The sequence below is a fragment of the Triticum aestivum genome, chromosome 5B (genome assembly GCF_018294505.1).
Source record: "Triticum aestivum cultivar Chinese Spring chromosome 5B, IWGSC CS RefSeq v2.1, whole genome shotgun sequence".
NCBI lineage: Eukaryota > Viridiplantae > Streptophyta > Magnoliopsida > Poales > Poaceae > Triticum > Triticum aestivum.
This window is the reverse complement of record NC_057807.1, coordinates 6,571,773-6,596,426: the sequence shown is the minus strand read 5'-3', so window position 1 is coordinate 6,596,426 and position 24,654 is coordinate 6,571,773. Positions and strand designations below refer to the sequence as shown.

General features: G+C 42.5%; 1 long non-coding RNA gene and 1 pseudogene across 9 annotated transcripts; one reads left to right on the top strand and one right to left on the bottom strand.

Moving 5' to 3' along the window:
* Positions 1–3,523: 3,523 nt before the first annotated feature.
* On the bottom strand, positions 3,524–5,238 carry LOC123110059 (cytochrome P450 94B1-like; annotated as a pseudogene).
* A 2,400-nt stretch (positions 5,239–7,638) lies between these two features.
* LOC123110060 (uncharacterized) lies at positions 7,639–23,879 on the top strand. 9 transcript variants are annotated; one of them, XR_006453125.1, is made up of 24 exons: positions 7,639–7,759; positions 8,080–8,135; positions 8,248–8,303; positions 8,393–8,494; positions 9,250–9,307; positions 9,939–10,103; positions 10,713–10,768; positions 10,847–10,898; positions 11,333–11,493; positions 12,195–12,379; positions 12,598–12,727; positions 13,768–13,823; positions 14,394–14,572; positions 14,915–15,030; positions 15,873–16,047; positions 16,390–16,451; positions 16,970–17,142; positions 17,937–18,039; positions 18,372–18,546; positions 19,426–19,513; positions 20,436–20,515; positions 21,325–21,517; positions 22,514–22,677; positions 23,584–23,879. It is a non-coding gene; the product is annotated as an uncharacterized lncRNA (long non-coding RNA). The 9 variants fall into 9 exon arrangements; XR_006453127.1 differs by lacking the exon at positions 10,847–10,898 and having other exon boundaries at positions 9,939–9,985; XR_006453130.1 differs by lacking the exon at positions 10,847–10,898 and having other exon boundaries at positions 14,394–14,515.
* Positions 23,880–24,654: the final 775 nt, after the last annotated feature.

Below are 24,654 nucleotides of genomic sequence, written 5' to 3'. Positions count from 1 at the left end.
TTCTACCATTATGTGAGTTCTTCTCAACTATATTTTTGTCTTTGATATTGCTTATTCAAAAATAACTGACAACTAATTTCTATTGACAGCTTATCTCCATTCAACCAAACATGTCCGGCGCTTGGTAGACAGGACCTTCTACTGTCCCGGAGCTGAACTAAACTGTGAGGAGATAAGTCATTATGTTTCATGGCTTGGGGATCTTCATACTGTCAAGACAAAAAAAATTCCTGCACTTAGAAATGTTAGTACTCAAAATGTGCGACCAATAGTGATTGTGTTGAACTACGGTCATATCTATTTAGGAATGATGGTAAGATATTTACTATTTGTCCTCAGTGCATATTTTGCATACATAATTTTTTACTAAACTTTCATTGCTAAGTATATTAATTAAGTATTATACGATGTTCTTCAACAGGGACTCCCGATGACAGTTGTGCCTCAGGGGATCGAGACTAAAGGTCAGATGTCAATTATTAGCTTATGGCCAAGATATCCTGCATTGCACATGAATGCATTCAAGATTTCTAGAAGCGATGAATGCTTAATGGTGAAAGATTGGAGGAAAATTGTTAATGATGACAGAGAAGTACTAGGGGGCAGCAATGAGAAGCGTAGCCCACGATTAGGAGACATGTTCATCGGCATGCTCCAGTATGATCAATCAGGAGAGCTATACATGTTCTATGCTACTTTACCAGAGAGAGAGTAGCTAGCAGGAGTGATTTAGCTAGTTTTTCATGCTGCTTTTAATTAGTACTTGTCTTTTCATGTCCGTGTTCTTCGTTCTGAACTTAAGTGATATATTTTTGTGGTGTTATATATGAACGCTTATATCATGACAATCATGTTGAACTCGATGATTGGTTCTATTAGAAATTCTATTTATATTTATATATATGTCTATATACATATATATATGTATATATATATATATATATATATATATATATATATATGTATGTATGCATAACGTGTACAATGTGTAGTATCGTAAAATACCAGCAAACAAAAAAGAATTAAAATGGAAAGACAAAATTAAATGAAAAAGAAACCATAAAACTAAAAAAACCCCAAACCTTATAGTACCGGTTGGTCTTACCAACCGGTACTAAAGGGCTCCAGGCCCTCGGAGCTGGCTCGTGCCACGTGGTTGCCCTTTAGCACCGGTTCGTGCTGAACCGGTACTAAAGGGGGGGGGGGCCTTTAGTGACCACAATTTAGTGCTGGTTATGTAACCGGCACTAAAGGGCCTTACGAACCGGTGCTATTGCCCGGTTCTGCACTAGTGCAAGACAAGAAAAAAAGGGAAAAACCTATATTCACAAAAGCACTGCTTATAAATGTCAAAATTACCTTTCCCGTTCATTCACCGAGTGTAAGGAGCCATTACCATCATCAGTTAAAATATTATTGAGCAATTAAACTTACAAGGACAATGTACATTTATTTACACCAAGAAAACAAATTGGTGAATAATAAACTAAGGTTTAATTAGTAGGTTACCAGATGTCCGTTAGTGACTAGGACATATCTTCTGACCTTGCATGCACGCCCGACCTGTAAAGTTTGAATTAAAAATTAATTTTTTTATATACATAAGGAATCATAGTAAGTAGATTGCGCATATGTATCTTGCCAAAACATTATTTTTCTTTGAGGAGCGTGTAAAGAATAAAACCTTTTTTTTAGAAAGTAAAGAATAATATAAGGCCAACTGAATATCAGTTGCCAAGCTTTATCAGATAGCAAGCGTTTCATGTTCCAACACTTTCAAAATGGCCTTAAAACACATGCATTACACACTTTTGTTTACAAGGGCACCATCTGCAGGACGACCTATAGAGAGCTTACAAAGCCGTAGATTATGAAAATTATTCCGGATCCGATGGGGAACAAGTGAACGTGTTGCTGAGGAAGACTTGGCTTCTTTGCCATTGCCACCCCATGTCCTCGGTCCTCTGCAGGAAGCCTATGGGAACGTGAAAGTATCCGGTGCTCCCAGCCTTGGCTACTCCCGGTACTCCAATGTCAATAAACATTTTTTAATGCTTCAAAAAATTCCCCAAAAAAATTATGGATGTACACAATGAATGTGACTACAATCCCTAAAAATTTCAGGTCCAAACTTGAATCACACATTGAGAAACAAAAATGTGAAATCTAGCATGAATAGTGTAAAGAAGAGACAAAAGCAACATTGACACTATTCAGATCTGTATTTCTCTTTTTTTGTTTCTCAATGTACATTTTGATTTTGGACATAAAATTTTTAGGGGATGTAGTGACATTCTTTGTGAACATTCGTATTGTTTTCCGGAACTTTTTGAAACTTTTAAAGATGATTTTTAACATTGGAGCACTGGGAGTACCCCAAGGCTGGGAGCATTGGATACTTTCGCCAATGGGTTTGTGTTGTCTCCGCCGTTGCCATCCTCACGACCGAAAGCAATCGGTGGCCGCTCGCTTCCAGTCCTGCAGTGAGGTCGGCCATCTGTTGCACGGTCAATGACTTGTAGCTTGCAAAAGAGACGTACACCACGCATCCATTTGGATGGATGCCATCAAGCCTCTCTAGCTAGACACGTGGGTGTGTCGGTGCCGGCTTCATTGGAGGTTGAGCACCGACGAACGATCCCACTGAAAACACGGAAGGGAAGGTGAACGGTGCAGCGACACACAAACGGGACACAGAGAGGCTCATGGAGATCGTGATACTCACCCGGCAAAACGCCTTCGTGGAGCACCAATTGGGGCTACATGCCGCACCATAGAGCGATGATGATCGGATCGATGCCGGGCAAGTGTCGATTGGATCCGTCATGAGAGAAAGTCGAGGGGCACCTGGGCTCGTGGCTTCTAGCTATTTTTTCTTTCAGGTGGTAGTGGGAGGACCGATCACGTATAGCAAAAACTACTCCCTCCATGTTTATATACAAGGTCATAAACTTAGATTACAGATACCGAGGTAAAATTTAATGCATACTTTGCAAGCCAGCTTTTTTTTTCGTTTACTGGGATCATTAACATGGTACATGTATGCAAGGAAATTGAGTGCAGAAAGTAGCTAATATCATTATGACTTGACTGCGGGCATTGAAATATTAAACATATTGCTAATATGAGGAAATATTATTAAATTTTTCCTCCATTACTGTTGGTGGCTTGTATAGATGTAAAACGTATATTTCATATTAGCCTTATATAAATAAATGGAGGAAGTACAACCGCTCGATCACGTAAAAACCAAGCGGTCAGCTTGGTAAGCTAGCGACAAAGACTTTTCATCTATCATGTAACAAAACAGAAAACTGCATGGAGTGCGGCAGGGTAGACGAGACCATAAATATTACATCCTTTATTGATAGGTATAGATATATTACATTTTAGCGACTCACTGTCACTCACAAGGTAGGTACACAACACAACGAGCGTAGCGCCCTCAGCGCATGCAACCATTACTACCACGTGATAGGGTGCCGTGAACATTCAGCAGCATTCCAGCAGCTTGCTGGTCGTCCTAGGCTTCCAGCCTTCTCCTTATTTGGACAGGCAAGCCACCCTTCATCCTCAGGGTTATCGAAAGCGCGTGCTCTGGCACGCCGCTGCCGGCCTTGTTGGCCATGACGTCAACCACGAATTCTTCGAGAACACTGCCGACAATGGACTTCATCTACACGTATGCCATCTCCTTCCCAAGGCACGTCCTCGGTCCGGCGTGGAACACCGTGTACAGGAACGGAGTCAATCGCCACCGGTGGGTAGAGCCTCATCGACTCGGTGAGCGCGGCGTGCAGGTACTGCATGCTCCGGAGATCATCGAACGTGAACGGATCGCCAGGGTGGGTGCCCGTTGTGGACCGACCGAGCGGACCTCGTCGACGATCCGTGCGACAACGTTCGGTCGAGACGACACGAGCCAGAAGAACCACGTCAGCGCCGAGGATGTTGTCTCGCGGCCGGCGAGCAGGAAACTGAGGACGATGTCCTGGAGCGCCTCGTCGCTGTGATCGCCGCTCGCCAAGAGCCTTGACAGAAGGTCGCCTCTGTTGTTATTCCCAGACCGCCGCTCGCCAAGAGCCTTGACAGAAGGTCGCATGAAGTCTGACTTGCCATCTGTCAATACCCCGTCGTCGGCGAGGGAGCATGGGTCGTGGCCGAAGGAGATCATGCAGACGGTATCGAACGCGAATCGCTCGAGCACGTCCTGCATGTCGAGAACCTTGTGGCCGCCGCTGGCCCCCGCGCGTCGCAGCAACGGCAGCAGCCTATTTCTGACCTCGGACTGCACGGAATCGATGACGAAACCGCGGAGCGAGTGCGTGGTGAACTCACGGCTGGCGCTCTTGCTCCCCGTCGGAGTTGAAGATGCCGTGGCCGAGGAAGTCGCCCATGACGGGGATGGTGCTGTCGCCTTTGGGGTAGTTGGCGAAGTTGGTGCGCAGGACGTGCTCGACGTCGGCCGGGTTGCCCGTGATGATGCACGTGATCATCCCGGGGATCCAGAAGCCCATCCTCCGCTCCGGGCTGCCGACGATGAGGTCGGTCGACCAGTCGAGGAAGCGGTGGCGGTTCTTGAGGAACGCATGGAGGTGGCCGAGCAGCGGGTGGCTGGTGAGGCCATGGCTGCTCGGCTTCTTCTTGGGCAGAGTACGCCGCACGATGCGGTGGGAAATGTAGAGTATGGCAGGAAGCAGCAGGAGCATCTTGTTCTTCTGATGTTGAACTATGGCTATATGAGTTGGATGGATCAGCTGGATGGCACCTGGATCCGTGCCGCCGAATTTATTAACCCTCGGTCCTCGGAAATATTCAATTCGCTTTTTATTATACATACATAAATAAAAAGAAAAAACGAGCCGCTCTCTCGTCTTCCACCTCTCCCGATTCCCACATCCCACCGCCGGCCCTCGTCTTCCTTCCTTTGACCTCGCCGACGGCCTGAGCCCTCTCCCCTCTCCCCTCATCGCAAGGCGAGACAAGAGGAGAGGAGAGGAGAGGAGAAGGAGATCCAGCGCCGGCGGCCATGGCGCATCTCTTGACTTCTCTTCCTCACCCCAGATGCCAGATCCATCCATCCCGGCCGGACACAACCGACGGCGCGCCCGTCCGTGAGGTGAGGAGACGAGCGGAGGGGCTCGGGGACGCGACGGAGCTGCTGGTATTCCCCCATATTGGATTTCCTCTTCTTCCCTTACATTAACTTGTCCTGATCTGATGCACCTGTCTTCTTCTTTCTGAAAATACAGTGGCTTTCTTTTCCGTCCGTCCGTCCGTCCGTGAGGAGACGAGAAAATATTCATACTTTTCCCCTCTGCCTTGCCTTGCCATGTGTGGACATACTTGAAACCTTCAGCTTCTTTTGTTTTGGAAGACACACACATGTCTTCATCGTTGAGCTTCCATCACGATTGCTAGTTTACAACTATTCTTGTCTTGGCTACGAGTGAGATACTGAGATTTGTCATCTATGTGCTCCAAGTTCAGTCTTAGGTAGATGAAATTGCTCATGGTTGTTACTACAACAGTGCAATACATCCAGAGATGCCAAGTCTCTGATTAATTAACCACTCCCTCTGTAAACAAATATTTTAGGTCACTAAAGTAGTCTGTTCCCTCTGTAAACAGAGGTAGAGGTAGTATTTCACACAGAGATGCATGCTAGGGGATTACATATATGGTAAAAAAAAAACTTTCATAGTCTGTTCCGCTTACTAGCCATACCAACCTCATCCTGTTTCCCAGTATGTCATACAGGGGAGGGCCTAGACGTGATCATCTCACGCGATTGACTCCAGAATACTAGGGCTCTTGCAGGGGCAGCAGTCCAGCATTAACCATGCCAACCTGTTTAAGCCGTTATTTTACTTGTCGGTTCATCTCACGCGATTGATTCCTTTTATTGTGGTGTGCACTTAGGACAACAAGTTTTACTTTTTTTGTTCTGGATGGTATATATTAAGTGGCCGCAAATAAATATTCTTTATTTTCTGCAAATAAATACTCTTTGTTCCTTGATAACGAATAATCATCTTGTTCTGAATGGCAGGAGCAATGTTTCAGCTTATCATAAATATATATACACACTTTTTTCCTCTGTCTTGTGATGCGCGTGCAGACTCAAATTCTTTTCCAAGACACCAACATGTCTTCATCGTTGAGCTTCACAATTGCTACTAGTTAACAACTATCCTTGTCTTGCCTGTCACTGAGATTTGTCATCTATATGCATGCTCCAGGTTCAGTCTTAGGTAGAAAAAATTGCTTATGGTTGTTAGTACAACAGTTCAACCAATTCAGATATGCCAAGTCTCTGCTTAATTAACTATTTGAGAGAGATAGATGCATGCTGGGGGCACACATATATATCATCGTGAACTCCTAAAAAGCTTTCATAGTCTGTTCCGCTTACTAGGCATAACATGCTCAGTACTAGTATACACTTTTGGTTGTCATACTGCAAGCAATTCAATTATGAGAGATCTGAAATTACTTTCCATCTTTGACAGGCAAGCTGCAAGGTGCTAGGTTTGGCCTTGGCGTCTTCCGTTGGACGGGCCCACTGCATCTTCGGCATCGGCTATGAAACAGATTGGGTTGGTCTACTGCAGATGAGCCGCACCGCGTAGCTTGGGGAGATGATGTCGCGCCCGGTGGAGGTGGCCACGCCGGAACGGAGGCTGGCTGAGATCGATGCCCTCTTCGCAATTCGGAGGGAGTTATGAAAGGCATGGAGATGCAGGCCGCAGCTAGAAACACTCTTCTTCAGTTTTTAAGATCCTTCCATGTTTATGTGATGATAAGTTGCACACTGAATCCTGCTAGTACCTGATTAATGTTGACAAGTGCCCTGGTTTTCGGCCCATATTACTAGTGCTAGATGTAAGTTGCAAATTATTAAATCCTGCTACCTGAACGATGTTGCCAAGCGTCCTGATTCAGCCCATATAGTGTTAGATTTCATCACACCAAACTCAAATGGAAAACTGCTCTTCAGTTCTATTTTTATGTGATACATAGGTTGCACACTGAATCCTGCTACCTGACTGATGTTGACAAGTGCTTTGGCTCCACCCATATGCTAGTGCTAGATGTAACTTTTGGAAGCTTATTACCCCTTTTCTTCTCCTCCAGTTATGGCGTCTATTCATTTTCTGCAACTCTGGACGTGGGAGAGCGAGTTGGATACTTTCAGCCGTGTGCGACCGTACTCCTGATAATTTGCAATTTAGAAAACTACTTATTTTGGAGGGGTTGGTTTATTTCAACAACTACTCTGTTTTATTTTGGGTGGGGAGGGAAACTACTCTTGGCTTTAGTACTGTCGGCACAACGTGTAACAAGTCCAAGCCCATGTTCTGTTTTTGATAAATGCGCTGACAGAATTAGTTCTTGTTGTGACTGTCAAGTGCTGCCGTGGAGTTGCTCAACTCTATTGTACATGCTTACGACATGCATTATTCCCATGTTCTGTTTTTTAATGAAAGTACTGCTAGTATTAGGTGTACATCTTTGTATGTGCAAGTGCCAGTAATCTACGGAGATTAATTTCTAGTTCATTGTGTACTAATGTCTCCAATATTTTGAACAAAGATTAATTTCTAGTTCATTGTGTACTAATGTCTCCAATATTTTGAACAGATTTCTCAAAGTGTCTTCTTTGACATCGATGCCCTCTTCGCCACCCAATCTGACCTACCCGTGGTCGACGGCGAGGGCAGGTGCATCGGGGTCGTCTACTAGGGCATCCAATGGGGTCAGTCCTCCGGTGCTCCTCCTCCTCCCCCCCCCCCCCCCCCCCCCCCCCCCTTACCTAACCATTTCTTGTCTGCCTGCCGTTACTTGCAAGTGCTACTTGCCTGGCAAGTATCAATTGCAAGTAATGTCTAATCTGAAAGCTCCCTTCCTACAGCCAGCATTGCCATGCTTCGGTTGTTCAATATGGCTCTCTATACTTTAGTTTGTTTGGCTCTTGGATTTCTTTCTTCTTATGCCTACTGTATTCTCGAGCTTATTATAGACTCATGAGCTCCTTGATGATTGATTCATTGGTTGGTTGTAACTATTTTTTTTCAGGGAGGACTTGCTGACCACAAGCAACAACCTGGAGCTCCTCTCTGCAACTGCTACAGGTCATTAATTAGTCGCCTCATGAGCTCTTAGAAATCCACCCTTTGTTTATGTTCCCAACAGAAATTTGTTACTTATGCCTGACCTTGGCGTTACGCAATTTCTTTAAACCAGGGAAAGCCGCTGAGGCGGCCCAAGAATTTTGGAACTGCACGTGTGTTCCCATGCAAGTGAGTTGAGGTTATCTGTCAAATCTTTCCAATGGTGAAGGATGTGGTAACAAAATCTTTAAACTTAACCATCACTTCTTTTTTTGCAGAAAATTCTAACATGGCTCACACGCGTTGCGTCTGCTGCACCCTCCACATCAAGAAGATGGTATGCTCCTTCAGCGTCTGCCTCACCGCTCGCGTACGCAACCGTAAGCTTCTCTCTCTCCCCTCTAGATCTCTAGGATTTTGTTTTTCCCGTGCAGCAGTGTCTCGTTTTGGCTTCGTGACTGTGGCATCCAGTGCTGATTCCTAGTTTTCTATGTGTTTCTTTCAGATCAACCTAGACTGTGCAAAAGTGCTGACTGAATGCAAATTTTCTTTTAATAGTAATAGTAGTATTATTCATAAGTGCCACATATTTCATTCGGACGTCTTTAGTCTGGATGCAGAGTAGAGTGGTCATTGCTGTAACTCCAAAGTCCCCATTTTCCTGTATACAATATAGTTCTATGTATAATTAATCTTCTTGCCTTAGTTCTTTTCTGATACAGTACAGTTCTATGTTAACTTGCTATGCTGAATTCTGAAATATGGCGCCTTAGTTCACTTCTGATCATTATACGTGATTTTTTTTATGATATCCTCATACTAGATTAGTAGATATTCTAATGATTCAGGCTAGCTTTTTATGGTTAAAATATTCACCTTATATGCATAGAAAGAAGCATTATGCCTATAGAAAACTTGTGCTATTTTGTGCCAAGACATGAAAGCATTATGTTTTAGGGGACACCTATTTTGTATCACCGTGTGTTTGCTACTTTATGGCTATGTGCGCAGGTATTGAAGGCTACACTGTTATTGTCCTATGCTTCTTTTCCATGTCAGGGTAGTGGCATTGCATGGTTCAAAATATTTAGACAGAGGTACCTTATGGCAATGGTCTCCTTTCTCTGTTGAACAGGACCCTGAACTGGCGGCAGCATTCCGTGGCCCAGAGGTTATTGCGGCTCTTTAAGATGGTACTGTTTCCCACTCCGATAGTTCCCAAGTTCCCATTTGCTTTATTTTACGGTTTGCTGCTACAATTGATCTTCCTGGTCAAGTCATGGTGCTGGCAAATCTAAATTTCCCCTTGTGTTTTTGTATAACTGGATTATGTTATCATTCTTGATATTGGAACCTTTGGATCATATGGAAGAGAGAGAGAGAGAGATGTCCTTGTACTAGACGAGTAGAAATTCTAATGGTTCAGGGTAGTGCTTTTCTGTGAAGCATGATAGTATTACTTGTTAGGGAAGAACCCTTTGTTCCGTATCATGGTGTATTAGTTGATTTATGGCTGTTTGTAGAGCCTGCTATAGACTACATTGTCCGTGTCCTATACTTCTTTTCCAGCCAGTGCAGTATTGCATGGCTCAATTATTTAAGGCAGAGCACCCTTCTAATATGAGCTCCACTAAATATTTGTACCCTGAATGAAGTGCTATTATAAATAGAATAGGGTAGCTATTAGGACAGGACCATCCTGTACCTCTGCCTATTTGCTGCTTTAAGTTGCGTGTATTGATGTTGTATGCTACATTGTCGTGGTCCTATCCTCTTGTTCCAGTGACACCTTACCCTGTGTTTGTTGGAAACTGTTTGCTGCAGTGATGAGCAACCCTGCCAACTTCGCAAAGCACCAGGCAAACCTAAAGGTGGGTTCCATCATAGCGAGGATGGTGGCGAAGGTCAAGGGGAACCGGTGAAAGCCCCATGAGCGCTCGTGATCGTGATTAGCAGGGAAAAAGCTCTCTGGTTCTAGGTGTTGCCATGGTTAGTAGAAGAATTTGATTCTTCTTCAACATGTTGTGATCAACTAACTAATCAATCAGTATAACTCGATCCTTCTTTTGACAAACATGGTCATGATCAACTGATTCATGCAATGGAGGGATGTCTTTTCCCTTGTATATCTATTTGTGTGTCATACACCATTGGAATCTTATTTTCTAAGTTCTATGAACAAATAATGTGTACATTTTGAGACGTATTGTGGCATCAGAGGCGTAGAGCGGTTGCTGTTCGCAGTGGTTCACACATAAACGGCTTGCTGCAGTGGGTAATTTGATTGACTTGTCGAGCAACACACCTGCTATCAACTGTATCATCTTGTTTAGGTTTCTGATGTGCAAGTTTATTTTTTGAGCTGACACAAATCGTTTGGTAGGCTAGCATGGAAATATGCATGAACTTTCCTGAAAGTTGAGTTTGTGATTCTCTTTTGTATATAGAGCTAGCCATCCATGCCATGCCCAAGATGCATGAGAAAACAAAGAACATTTATTTATTTATTTGTACTTGCTATTTTGTTACTTATTAAAAATACTTGGCTTGATGATTCATTGATTGATTGATTTTAACTGAAAGCAAAACTTTTTGCAGGGAGCACCTGCTGACCACAAGCATCAACTTAGACCCCCTCTCCACACCTGATGCAGGTCATTAATCTCTCTTTCTCTCTCCCTTTTTGATCTCTACCGTTTAGTTGCTTCTCATACAGTAGCGTGACAAGGCAGGCATTCAATTTGGCTTTGTGACGGTGGCACGGATTTTCTGCTTCTGAGTTATGTATGTGTTTCTTTCAGATCAACCCAGACTCTGCAAAAGTGCTGGCTGAATGCAAACTTCTCCTTAATAGCAGTAGTAGTATTCATAAGTCACACATGTTTCTTTCTGAGGTTCTTAGTCTGGATGTAGAGTTGATTGGTCATTGTTGTAACTCCAAAGTTCCCATTTTCCTTTATACATACACTATATATAGTTATATGCTATAATTAATCTTCTTTCCTTGGTTCTTTTCTGATACTGTATAGTTCTATGCAAACCTTGCTAAGTTGAATTCTGAAAAATGGTGCCTTAGTTCATTTCTGATCACTATATGTGGTACACTTGATGATATCCATAAGTTGTGTGCATAGCTGTTGTATGCTACATTGTTGTCGTCCTATACCCTTGCTCCAGCGACACCTGACCGTGTGTTTGTTGGAAACTGTTTGCTGCAGTGATGGGCAAGCAACCCTGCCAGCCAACTTCGGCAAGCACCGGCAAAACCGAAGGCGGGTTCCATCATAGAAAAGATGGTGGCGAATGTCAAGGGGAACCGGTGAATGCTCCATGAGCTATCATGACTGTGATTAGCAGGAAAAAAGCTATCCGGTTCTAGGTATTGCCATATTAAGCGGAAGATTTTGATTCTTCTTTAACATGTTGTGATCAATAACTATTCAGTCAGTAGAACTCGGTCCTTCTTTTAACAAACATTGTTGTGGTCTTTTTCCTCGCACATCTATCTCTGTGTGTTATACACCATTGCATCTTGTTTTTCTAAGTTTTGTAAACAATTAACCTGCCAGTAGTTACATAGTAACAAGTACTGTGGCACCTTGAGCTTTTTAGCAGCAGCCAATTTATCTAAATCGTTCGACAGCTGGGACCAGCAGATATATAGATTTGCTGTCAATTGGATCTCGCTTCTAGATTTCATTTTTCAGCTTGACAATCTGCTTGTGGAAGGTGTGAAGCCTACTTGTTGTCACTTGGACCATGCTTTTTTATGTTTCATTGGTCAGCCTGTCAATTTTTCTGTGAGATGTGGGCATTGCCATCGATGCCTAGCAAAACTGGCTGATTAGGTCCTTATTTAATCTTAGCATGCTTGTAATTCTGCTTTGTTCGATGCTAAAGATGCTCAGCTATTTAATTAATTATAGTAACCAACATGACAGTATGCTAATGTAGCTGGTCGTGATCTGGGTATCTTATGATCCTTTAAGTTCATTACACTAGCCCACCTGGTAGTAATGTCGAGTCGACCAATGACCACTTTGTTCTGTTTGTTATCTCATGATTGTTGCTTAATCCTAGGTCACCATTCTACCTTGATGGAAAAGGGGCCTCCTTGAGTTCATAGAGACGACTGGTTATATGGTATTTCTGGTGGCTTTGGGTGCTGGCCACAAGATCTCATCGCCCAAGGCATGAATTGTGTGGACCTCACCGTGATCAGAAACTGGCTGAATGAACTTATGATAGCAAAACTGGCTGATTAGGTCCCTATCTAACCTCGGCACGCTTCTAATTCTGCTTTGATCGATGTTAAAGATGTTTATCTAGTTAATTAATCACAGTAACCAACATTACAGTATGATATTATAGCTAGTCGTGATCTGGGTATGTTATGATCCTTTCAGTTCAGTACACTAGCCCACCTAGTAGTAATGTCGAGTTGAGTTGATCACTGATCACTTTGCTCTGTTTGTTATCTCAGAATCATTGCTTAATCCCATTCTACCTAGATGGAAAAGGGGGCCTCCTTGAGTTCGCAGAGACGGCTGGTCATATTGTCATTGTGGTGGCTGAGGGTGCAGCCCAGACCTCACCGTCTCTCCCTAGCCCCGGTGAGTCCTTGGTCATTGTGTGTGTGTGTGTGTGTGTGTGTGTGTGTGTGTGTGTGTGTGTGTGTGTGTGTGATAGAGAGATGGACCGGTCATTGAGCTTATTGTGGTTCTGGCAATCGAGTCGATGATCATGCGTGTGTTAGTGTAGGGCAGAAGTAAAACCGATTAGAAGAAAAAAAAACTTTCTTAATATGTTTAATTCTTGTTATTACTCCCTTTGTCCCGTAATATAACAAGTTTTTAACACTGTCATGGTGTCAAAAAAGTCTTACATTATGGGACAGGGGGAGTAGTTATCTATCTACTTAAGATATCTAACAACTTCAGTTTGGTACTTTGCTTATTTGTGGACTGTCATAACTTAGAAATACTCTTTTCCTGGCTTTGGTCTTTTGGTCTCTGAACTGCTATATGCCCCGGAATTGTATTTGTGGTCAGCAATACCAAGTTTGTTTGTGTGCATCATTTTCAGTGATATTTGTCTATTTCTTTTGCTGAACCGCTAAAGGGCTAAAAATAACTTAGTTAAACTTGTAAGAATGTTGCTGCCCTTTTGATTCAGGATATATTTGAGTCCATTGAAAACATATGACTATTTCATGTGTTTATGTGCTTTGGTAATTCAGCTAGAGCGAAAACCTTGGGTTTTTATGTGTGTGGCACTGTTTTAAACGAGGTGCTAGTTATCAGTACAATTAATGAAACTGCCATGTGATTGCTGCTAAAAAAAGTCTGGGCATGGTCCCTTCCTGCAGCCAGCATTGCCATGCTTTGGTCTTTATAGTTTAGTTTGTTTGGCTGTTGGATTCCTTACTTCCTAGGCCTACTGATTTCTTATTCGCTAAGAGTAGACAGGAGGTCGTCTATTGCATTGTTATTGCCTTTGATTCCCGTTTGTGTACAGAGCTAGCCACCCATGCCATGCCCAAGATTAATGAGAAAACAAATAATATTTGTTTATTTATACTTGCTCTTTTGTTACTTATTAAACAATAGTTGGCTTGATGATTGATTTTAACAGAAAGCAAAGTTTTTTGCAGGGAGGACCTGCTGACCACAAGCATCAACTTGGACCCCCTCTCTGCAACTGCTGCAGGTCATTAATCTCTCTTTCTCTCTCCCTTTTACATCTACTAGCATTTAGTTGCTTCTTGTGCGGCAGCATGACAAGACAGGCCATTTGATTTGGCTTTGTGACAGTGGCACACATTTTCTGCTTTTGAGTTTTGTATATGTTTCTTTCAGGTCAACCTAGACTCTGCAAAAAGTGCTGGCTACCTGCAAACTTTCCATTAATAGTAGTAGTAATAGTAGTATTCATGAGTGCCACGTATTTTCTTTCCAAGGTTTTTAGTCTGGAAGTAGAGTTGAGTGGTCATTGCTGTAACTCCGAAGTCCCCATTTTCCTTTATACATACATTATAGTTCTTTGCTATAATTAGTCTTCTTTCCTTGGTTTTTTTCTGATGCATTATAATTCGATGCAAAACTTGCTATGTTGAATTCTGAAATATGGTGCCTTAGTTCATTTCTGATCACTCTATGTGGTATATTTGATGATATCCTTAAGTTGTATGCATAGCTGTTGTATGTTACATTGTTGTCGCCCTATACTCTTGCTCCAGTGAGACCTGACCGTGTGTTTGTTGGAAACTGTTTGCTGCAGTGATGAGCAAGCAACCCTGCCAACCAACTTTGGCAAGCACCAGGCAAACCGAAGTTGGGCTCCATCACATCAAAGATGGTGGTGAAGCTTAAGGGGAACCGGTGAATGCTCCACGAGCTCTTGTGAGTTGTGACCATGATCAGCAGGAAAAAAACTCTCCAGTTCTAGGTGTTGAAATAGTAAGTGGGCTGCCATAGTTAACATGTTGTGATCAACTGACTAATAAAATTTGATCATTCTTTTAACAAACATTGTCGTGGTCAAATGATTAATGCAATGGAGGTAGTCTTTTCCCTTGAACATCTATCTCTGTGTGTGATACACCATTGGGATCTTATTTTCTAAGCTATGTAACCTGCCAGTATTCACATACACAACATGCCCTTTTTAGGAGCAGTCAGTTTGCCTAAAACAGTCAATATACCCATGTACCACGTTTGGCATCTAGATAACCAGATATATAGATTTGCCGCCAATATCTGTCTCTAGTTCGTAAAGTGCATTTGCCCCGTGTCTTGCAGGAACCCTTGACTTCAGTTGGTCATATGGTCATTGTAGTCGCTGATGATGCTGTCGACAAGATCTCATCGCCCAAAGTATGAATTGTGTGGACCTCACCATATATTCCATGGTTCAGGTGAGTCCATGGTTTCTCTCTCTCTCTCTCATGTCCATCGAGCCGTGGGCGATTTGTGGTGCTGACAATTGAGCCGCCGCTTATGATGATGTGTGTGTAGGGCAGAAGTAAAACTGATAAGGGACAAAACTGTTTTTAATATGTTTGATTCTAGTTATTAGTTATCGGTTATCTACTCCTCCGTCCCATATTACTTGCCTTAGATTTGTGTAGATACAGATGTATCTAGACACGTTGTAGTGTTAGGTACATCCCTATCTTGACAAATCTCAGACACGTAATTAATTTGGGACGGAGGTTGCATTTACTTATGCTATCTAGCATCTACAAAGCACGTCACTTTGGCACTCTGGCTATTTGTGGAAGGTGGACTGTCAGAACTCAAAAATATTGTTTTCTTGACTTTGGTCTCTTGAACAATCTAAGTTTGTAAATAATCATGATGTGCTGTTTTTTAGCTTAAGCAACTTCTAGAGGCTCTGGAATGTTTCTTGTCTTCATCAATACCAAGTTTGTTTATGTGCATCATTTTTCAGTGATATTTGCCTATTTTTTGCTGAACCGCTAAAGGGCTAAAAATAACTTAGTCAAACTTGTAATAATGCTAACTTTGGATGATGCACCAAGTCATGCCTACTTATCAGGCAGCATTTAGTCAGTATCTTGGCATGCGTGCTATGACGATCAGCTTGTATTGACGCCTTATGATGAATATTATGTTTATTTGGTCTGACTGTTTAAGCAAATATGTGCAATCTGGCAATGATTTATAGAATATTTCAACTGGAGCTGGTTTTATCTACATTTTTTAATTTGTTTGGTTATTTGCAACACACTCACAGGTCCGCATCCTTGTTGGAATGTTGTGTTCACTGGAGAGACCTGACTTGGTTCCTTGGATATTGTCGATAACCGGAGAGAATAACCACGTGGAAGTCGTGGTTTGTTGTTACATGGCCAGGGATCTTTAGGATATTTATGCTCAAGGGCTGTAAATGTGGAGACGGTTGTCAAAGTGTAAGTGTATCTTGTTGATCCTGTTTCATTTAGTATGTGACGAACTGACGACCTTGATCAGTGCTTGGCTGATGGTAGAATTCAGATGTATGGTTTCGATGGCACAAGATGCAAAGTGCTCCCTGGCTCTCAACTTGTTCCATTTAGTGATATTTGTCTATTTCTTTTGCTAAACTGCTAATGGGCTAAAAATAACTCAGTTTAAACTTGTGAGAATGCTGCTGCCCTTCTAGAAGTAGTCAATTTATCTAAAACGTTTGACAGCTGAGGTAACCAAATATATAGATTTGCCGCCAATATCTGTCCCTTGTTTCTAAAGTGTGTTTGTTCCGTGTCTTGCAGGAGGAGCATGAGTCAAGAGAAGTCATAAGAACCCTTGACTTTGGTCACAAGTACCATGCCGTGTGAGTGGAGCTAATTAGCTTACCTTTTCTGACTGATTTGCATTTGCTTTTGTTTGTGCTATATGTGTATGGCTAAATTGTTTACTTGTCAAACTTTTGTTCTAGCACTAAGTAGCCATCTTGCTTATTAGCCTATGAATCCCAGAATGTTTGCTTTTATAATCTTGGAAATGTGAAGTCCGCAGCTGAGGATGCAGAGTATAAACTGAGAAACATTTCTTTTTGAAGTGCTAACATTGTTCAGCTTGTCAATTTGTTTGTGATATGTGGGTGTTGCCATCGCTGCCTAGCAAAAGTGGCTTATTAGGTCCCTGTTTGACCTCAGCATGCTTCAAATTCTTCTTTGTTTTGATGCTAAATGTGCTCAGCTAGTTAATTACAGTAACGAACATGACAGTATGCTACTCTAGCAAGTTGTGATGTGGGTATCTTATGATCCTATAAGTTCATTACACTAGTCAACATGGTAGTAATGTCTGAGTCGACCACTGATCACTTTGCTCTGTTTGTTATCTCAGGATTGTTGCTTAATCCCAGGGTCGCCATTCTACGTTGAAGGAAAAGTGGGGCTCTGCAACTTCATACAGAAGGCTGATCGTATGGTCATTGTGGTGGCTGGCGATGCTAGCCATAAGATCTCATCGCCCAAATCATTAATTGTGTGGACCCCACCATCTCTTCCTCGGCTCAAGTGAGTCCTCTCTCTCTCTCTCTCTCTAAGATGGACCGGTCATCGAGCCGTGGGTGATTGTGGTTCCGACAATCGATTTGACGATCATGCGTGTGTATGTGTAGGGCAGAAGTAAAAAACCGAAAAGAAGGGAAAAACCCCACTCAAATTGTTTCATTTAGTGATATGTATCTATTTCTTTTGCTGAACCACTAATGGGCTAAAAATAACTTAGTTTAAACATGTGAGAATGCTGCTGCCCTTTTGATTGGGATATTTGGAGTCCATTGAATTTATATTACCATTTCATGTGTTTCTGTGCTTTGGTGATTCAGCTACAGTGAAAACCTTAGGTTTTTATGTACGTGGCGCTTTTATAAATAAACGAGGTTGCTAACTTTGTATAATGCATGAAGTCATGCCTAGTTGCCAGGGAGTGTTTAGTTAGTCTCTCAGCATGCATGCTAGATGGCCAGCCTGCATTGATGATGTATGATGAATATTAAAATGTTTACCTTGGTCTGACTGTATGAAGTGTGACCTATCTGTTGTGATAGCAGATATGTGCAATCTGGCAATGATTTGCTGGCCTCATTCACTTGAGGGCAATATTTTTGACTGAAACTTGTATTATCTACATTTTATAGATTTTTTTGGTTATTTGCAACAGACTCGTTGGTCCGGGTCCATCACTGTTAGAATGTTGTGCAACATGAAAAGGCATGAGCCTGTTGTAACTCTCTCTTGTCATCGTCTTGTGTTTTTGTGTTCATTGCAGAGACCTGACTTGATTCTTTGGATATTATTGATCACAGGAGAGGAGAAGAAACACCTGGAAGTCGTGGTTGGTTGTTACAGGGCCAGGGGGGTCTTGAGGATATGGTCAAGGGCCATATGTGTGGAGACGGTTGTCAAAGCGTAAGTGTATCTGTTGATCCTGTTTTGTTTAGCATGTGACGACCTTGATCAGTGCTTGACTGATGGTAGAATTAAGATGTGTAGTTTGGCTGGTTCAAGATATATGCAAAGTGAGGGCTTCCTGCGAGTGTGGGAGATGCCTCAACTTGTTCTCTGTTGTATCATACTCGTAGATTTGGTTTGCTTTTGCGTTGTGTCCCTGCTGGGCTGAAGTGTGTGGTATTGAATTAGTGTTGAAGTTGATGTCAATCGCTCCCTCTTTGCTTATGTGTTGCTCCCTGTTTGTTCCAGTGACACCTGACCGTGTGTTTGTTGGAAACTGTTTGGTGCAGTGATGAGCAAGCAACCCTGCCACCTTAGGCAAGCACCAGGGAAACCCGAAGATGGGTTTCATCATAGCAAAGGTGGTGGCGAATGTCTAGGGGAACCTGCGAATGCCCCATGAGCCCTTCTGATTGTGATCAGCAGGGGAAAAACTCTCTTTCTAGCCTTCTAGGTGTTGCCATAGTAAGTAGAAGAATTCGATTATTCTTTAACATGTTGTGGTCAACTAACTAATCAGTCCGTAGAACTCGATCCTTCTTTTAACAAACATTGTTGTTGTCTTTTCCCTTGCACATCTATCACTGTGTGTTATACACCATTGCATCTTGTTTTCCAGACAATTAACCTGCCAGTAATTACATAGTAATAAGTACCGTGGCACCTTGACCTTTTTAGAAGCAACCAATTTATCTAATTCGTTCATATAGTTTTGCTACCAATTGGGTCATGCTTAATTTCATTGTTCAGCTACAGCACTGTGGCACCCTGACCTTTTTAGGAAGAAGCACCTTTTGATTCAGGACATATTTGAGTTCATTGAAAGTATATGACCGTTTCATGTATTTATGTGCTTTGGTAATTCAGCTGCAGCGAAAACCTTATGTTTTTATGTGTGTGGCATTGTTGCCCACTTTTTAAGATGCATAAAGTCATGCCTAGTTATGAGGCATCGTTTAGTCTCTTAGCGTGCATGCTATGATGGTCAGCTTGTATTGATGCCGTATAATGAACATTAAAAGGTTTACCTTGGTCTTACCGTGTGAAGTGTGATCTATTTGCTGTGGTAGGAGATGTATGTAATCTGGCAATGATTTGTGGGCCTCGTTCACTTGAGAGCAAATGCTTAGGGCAATATTTTTGGCTGAAGCTTATATTATCTACATTTTGTAGAATTTTTTTGGCTATTTGCAACACACTCATTGGTCCGGGTCCGTCCTTGTTAGAATTCTTCGTGCAACCTGAAAATCCATGAGCCTGCTGTCACTTACTTTTGTCATTACCTTGTGTTATTGTGTTCATTGGAGAGACCTGACTTGGTTCTTTGGATGATATTGATGACAGGAGAGGAGAAGAAATACGTGGAAGTCGTGGTTGGTTGTTACAGGGCCAGGGGTCTTGAGGACAAATATGAGGAGACAGTTGTCAAAGCGTAAGTGCATCAGTTGATCCTGTCTTATTTAGCATGTGACGAGGTTGATCAGTGCTTGGCTGATTGGAGAATTCAGATGTATTGTTTGGCTGGCACAAGATGCAAAGTGCCTCATGGCTCTCAACTTGTTTCTTTTGGTGATATTTTGTCTATTTCTTTTGCTGAACCGCTAAAGGGTTGAAACTAACTGAGATAAACTTGTAAGAATGCTGCTGCCCTTTTGATTTAGGATATATCGGAGTCCATTGAATTTATATGACTGTTTCATGTGTCTCTGTGCTTTTTTGATTCAGCTGCAGTGAAAACCTTAGGTTTCTATCTACGCGGCGCTGTTATAAATAAACGAGGTTGCTAACTTTGTATGAGGCATAAAGTCTTGCTTAGTTGTCAAGGAGTGTCTAGTTAGTTTATCGGCGTGCATGCTATCACGGTTCAGCCTGTACTGATGTCGTATAATGAATAATGTGTTTACCTCTGTTCGTCTGTATGTAGTGCGATCTATCTGCTAACTTTGTATGATGCATAAAGCCATGCCTAGTTGTCAGGGAGTGTTTAGTCAGTCTATCAGCGTGCATGCTACCACGGTCAGCCTGTAAATGATGTTGTATAATGAATAATGTGTTTATCTTGGTCTGTCTGTATGTAGTGCGATCTGTGTGCTGTTTTAGCATGCCGTATGATGAACAATATCTTTTAAGCAGAACACATGTACTGGAGGCATGTTCATCGTGGATACTAAAAAGAACGCATGTATGTAGCTATGTTGATTCTGTTGTATCGTAGTGCTGCTATCTGTGCCCAAATGATAAAAACCTTGGTGTAAATCATATGCATCATTTCTTTGTTGCCTGTGTGATTTCATTTTTTATTGTGCTCTGATCATCATGCCATTGTGCTCCCATTTTGTCCTGCATTGTGACAGCATACTGCAACCCCGACACACGGTGGTGATCTTCCTCGCCTGCATCGACTCCGGCCGCCTCTTCTTTGACTCCTGCATGGGTAAGACACCCGGTTCCTTCTCTTGCCCTCTCACATGCTCCAAGGAGCCCGACCATCATGGCCATGTTGTGCCGGCCATCATGCCAATGACCAAGTGCTTGTGGTGGTGGTGGTCATCTGGCCACCAATCCTCTTGACTGTAGCATGCCATTAACAGGATAATTTGCCTGTTTTATTTGGTCATCTCTCAAGGGCTTTGTGTATGAATATATTGTGTGTTATGGTGTGATACAGAAATGCTTGTACTGGATCGTACATGATTATTTCTGGGATGATTATACTGGATCATATGCACTGGTTATTAAACAAAGGTCACTCCCCTTTTGTAATTAAGCCGGGACAAGAACAGAAATACTATACTTGGGCTGGTTTATGCTACTGCTTCGTGACTGCATTTCTTTTTCCGTTGTTGGCTGTCTGCCCTTGCTGTTGCCTAAATGAAGAGCAAAAAAGTTTGAACTTGTAGTCTTCTTTTTGTGTTGTTGACCTGACAATGATGTTGAGGCCACGTCTAAGGTAGAAAAGGAAAAGGATACCGATGGCTTGCTGAAATCTGTTTGACTGTCGATATATGTAGTCTTGCTGCTTTTTTTCCTGGCCCTGAGAGTATGGACTTTGTTCATTCAGACTGCTGTTTGCTGGAATCAAGAATTTTTTGGCAAAACCTTTGGTTTAGTTTTTAGCATGTTAAGCTGATAAGGACATGATTCTCGTCCTTTTTTTATGTATATACACTTTCCTGTGTTGATGTACAGAGGAGGCTAGCTGGATGTGATGAGAAAGGACTGATCTTTTTCTTGCTGTTACAGGGTGGTCACCGAACGAGCACCACCGTGGCCTATGGCCTTATAGAACCACGATGGTTGTGCCTTTGGCAACCACGGCATGGAGACTCCGCCGTCCAGCATGAGCTGTGTTTTGTCGGTGAAGCAGCTGTGCCTGCGCCGTCGCTCATTCTCGAGTGGCGCCTCCGGTGGCACTTCTCCTTCCACTATAGCATAGGTAAGCCACTTCAGTTGCTCCGCCCTATTTCTTATGTCATGGTCTGTGTGCCGACGGCCATCGAGCCGCTCCACTGGCAGTAGTTCGTGTTGCTTGAGTTCTGTGACCATAGAAGCACTTTCTTGGCATGTCATAGTTGCTGCAAGCCTATACCTGCTGCATGTTGACGTATCATGGTGATTTAACTTGTATAAAGTGTATGCGGGCATTTCTTAGACACAACATTAATTTGGGTTCCTTTCTCTTCTCTATTGGAAATGAGCATGTAGTTCCTCCCACGTGTTTCGGTTCCTTCATATCATGAAGTAACTGGTGCACAGGCTGTAGGGAGCATGGTGTTGTTACTTGTGTATGTTTGTAACTGATGCACGGGCTGTAGTGAGCATGGTAGAGTGGTTTTTCTTGGTAAATATAACTCTCTTTTTTTGTATGGCTTGCAATGATGATACTCTGTAAGCGCAGCTCTATGATTTCGTTTTCTGATCTCAATTAAATTTTATTGTTTTGTCTGAGCAAACTATCTGTTGCTTCTGTCATACATGAAAGAAAACATGAGAAGATGTACTATTTTTCTTGTTTGACAAATTAAGCTAGCTGTCGTTGTGGATGTTAACATGTTAGGCTGCCTACTCTTGTTGTTGCCTAACTGAAGGGCAGTGTGGTTAAACTTGTAGTCTTCTTTTTGTGTTGTTGGCTAGAACTCTGTTTGACTTAACCGAACTCTGTTCGACTCATCTAAGGGAATAGGGAGAACAGAAAAAGTATATTGTTGACTCATTGAACTCTGCTTGACTGACAATATGTAGTCTTCCTTTCTTCCAATATATGATTCTGTCACTATGAGATTTAACCATTATCATGATTCGGTCATTTTTAGCATGTTAAGCTGTTATGATTCTGGTCCTTCTATTGATGTATATACTTTCCAGTGTTCATGTACAGAGCAGGCTAGCTAGATGTAATGAGAAAGAACTTATCTCTTTGTTGCTGTTACAGGGTGGTCACCGAACGGGCACCACACGGGACCGCCATGGTTGTGCCTTTGGCGACCACAGCATCCAACACGAGTCGAGTTTTGTCATCGAAGCAACTCTTCTTGTGTCGCCGCTCACTCTTGAGTGGCGCCTCACTTGGACGCTTCTTCTTCCAGTACGGCATAGGTAAGCCACTTCGGTTGCTCTCCCTTGTTTTTCTCTCATGGTCTGTGTGCCCACGGCCATCGAGCAGCTCCCCTGGTAGAAGGTCGTCTTGCTTGAGTTTTCTGACCATAGTAGCTATTTGTGCTGCCAGTTACATTGTTCTATTTTCCTATGCGTAGGTGATTCTAAGTAGGATGAGCAAACTTAGATGCTGTGAGCATGCATGTGCGTCGACGTTTTTTGGAGGGCAAGTATAATGTTTGCCAAGTCAATCAACATATGTTGATCGGTGGCTCCTTGGGAAATAAATAGCTTGTATGCATGCTATGCCATGTTATGCTTTGCCTTTGCTTGTTTCCGAGGTTCCGTTCCAGCTCTGCCATTCCCTGAAACTGTAGGTAGCAACTAGAGTTTCTCATTCTTCTTCTGAAATGGAAGAGCGTTTGTCACCTTGCCGGAATATGTAGAATTTAATTTCTTAAGAGAACTGCAGTGCCTACTTGGCATTGATAGTTTGGAGACAAGTTTTCGCTTCACTGCTCTAGCATAGTTTGGAGACACTAACTGCTACTGTTCACAGTGAAGAGTTAAAGAGGGTCAAGTAACAGCTGAGTAACCAGGCAAAACAAGGTCGAGTAACTGAGTGTGCTTCAAGTAGCAACCAAAGTTCCTTCTGTGATGATTTATTTCTGGGGATCGTTCTACTGCTTGTAGATTAACATCCTGGTTAACCACCGAGAGGGGCTCGGGTAACATCTTCTGTTTGCACGGCTGTACCTGTTGTATTCCCATTGACGTTGAGATAATGTTGCTTGTTGTCGAATTCGAATGAAGTAGGCTTGTTGTCCCTTGTTTTGGTAGCCTTTTTCTTTGTCTTTTCTTGTGCTGCTAGAGAAACCTGACTTGGTACTTTGGCTATGATTACAGGAGGAGGGGAAAGCATATGGGATCTACACGGTGTGATGAGGAGATCTATCTAGGTTGGGTTGTCGAGGAAAAGTAGAGAGGGGGAAATCCCAATTTAATTGTTGTAATTGGCTGAGTGTTTGCTACAATCTTGCATGTGTAGTACTTGCGGTATTGGAAGCACTAGTGTGGCCTCGCAGTCTGTCTTTTGTTTGTTTCATTCTCTTTTTTTTTACTGGGAATCAGAAATATTGTCAACAACCAATGAATGAGGCTGAACATAAATATTGTCAACAGCCATGTCTTTGGAAGCAGAAGATGCTTGCTGTCCCAGTCATTTGTAGTACTCCCTCCGTTTTTATTTTATTTGATCCGCGTATTAGCTTTACTCAAAGTCAAGCTGCTTTGTACACTTTGACAAAACAAAAATATTGACATATACAATAACAAATGAAAACCATTAGATATTTTTATTCAATGTACCAACACATCATATAGATTTGTTATATAGTAAATGTTTGTACTTTTTCCTATAAAATTGGCAAAACTTTATGAAGTTTGACTTCAATCAACTCTAATATGCAGGGTAAAAATAGAATGGAGGGAGTAAAAAAGAAAATCACTCTAGAAGAATTGAGTGTAATCAACATTATATATTTCTGGCATCCTCAAAGAAAAAAGCAGACCGAATTTGAAATTTAATTTGCTAGAAAACAGAGGAAGTTGAACAATTTTGAGACCATGCATGCCCTTGTAGTAGCAGCAGCAAGTAATCTTGGTGTAATTACTAAGAAGCAAACAAATTGCTCTGCATGGTCTCAGTACTGGCTTTGGGTCGGGTTACGCACGTAATCGTTGACTTGTGAATAATCAGTGCGGCCTTTGGCTGCGTTGGAATATGGTGCTCGGTTTGGCAGTTTAAGGAGGCGTGGGCCAATAATTAATGGAAGGAACCGAGCGACCTGAGTGCTAGCTTATAGCATGCATTTTGAAAACAGGGGTCATAAAACGAAATGAATATGCATCCATCTAGGGATGCCCATGAGCGGCCTGGATTGCGCCACCTCACCGATCCACGGCACGGCCTTGCCG